At 35.2% G+C, this 944-nt stretch overlaps 1 protein-coding gene across 1 annotated transcript in view; it reads right to left on the bottom strand.

Annotated features, from left to right (window-relative positions):
- The window catches only part of LOC106868317 (carbonic anhydrase-related protein 10-like), a 242,756-nt gene that overhangs the window by 153,193 nt on the left and 88,619 nt on the right, over positions 1-944 (bottom strand). The gene's annotated exons all lie outside the window — the stretch shown is intronic.

Below are 944 nucleotides of genomic sequence, written 5' to 3'. Positions count from 1 at the left end.
CAGTAATCCCTCGACTATTGCGGCTGTTACGTTCCAAAACGACACACAATAGATGAAAATCCGCAAAGTAAAAACAGTACTGTACTGCATATGTTATTATTACTATTATCTTTATAATTTGTATATATTTATTTCATTATAAATGCAAAACAACACCACGGAGGAATCAACGTAAGCTTAAATAATAAACCGCGATAGGTGAAGCACGATAGGTGAACCAAGACAAGGCGAGGAATTACGGTCTATATATATATATATATATATATATATCATACACGCAGAGGCATATATATGTATTCATATATTTGTTTATGCAGCTTTTATACATATACGCGCACACATCAAATATGGCGATATAGCAGACACAATGGCTGTTACGATTTAGCGCGGATACGAACGCTGCTGCTCAACAATAGCGCTAACAAACCAGGTGAAAATATAGTTCAACAATTTTTGGACTACCAAACATACATTTACACACTGATACGCACATATAAACACACATGTACATTTCAATAGACACAGAGACAGACACACGGTCACACGCTTTTACTCTGATTTGCGACCACGTAATGGTAGACAAAATAATAGGAAGGCAGATTATCAATAGAGATCTCTTACGTGTAGAGAAAATGGCAGATGAAAATGTAGAGACGAATAGGTAATGACGATATTATTAGTTTCCACACACACACACACACACACACACACACAGACTCACATTGGCACATACATATTATAGACATAGGTGCATACAAATATCCATGTGTTTGGTATCGTGTATGTATGCATGTATGTAAGTATGTATGTATGTATGTATATATGTATGCATCTATGTAATGTATGTATGCGGATATGTTGTATCATTTCCTCGTTCGCTATTGTTACGTGCCGCCATACAAGAAACGGACAAGCAGCTATTATATATATATATATATATATAT

Source organism: Octopus bimaculoides, chromosome 11 (assembly GCF_001194135.2).
Source record: "Octopus bimaculoides isolate UCB-OBI-ISO-001 chromosome 11, ASM119413v2, whole genome shotgun sequence".
Taxonomy (NCBI): Eukaryota; Metazoa; Mollusca; class Cephalopoda; order Octopoda; family Octopodidae; genus Octopus; species Octopus bimaculoides.
Note: the sequence above shows the minus strand (reverse complement) of the source record. Positions and strands in the feature narration are given on the sequence as shown.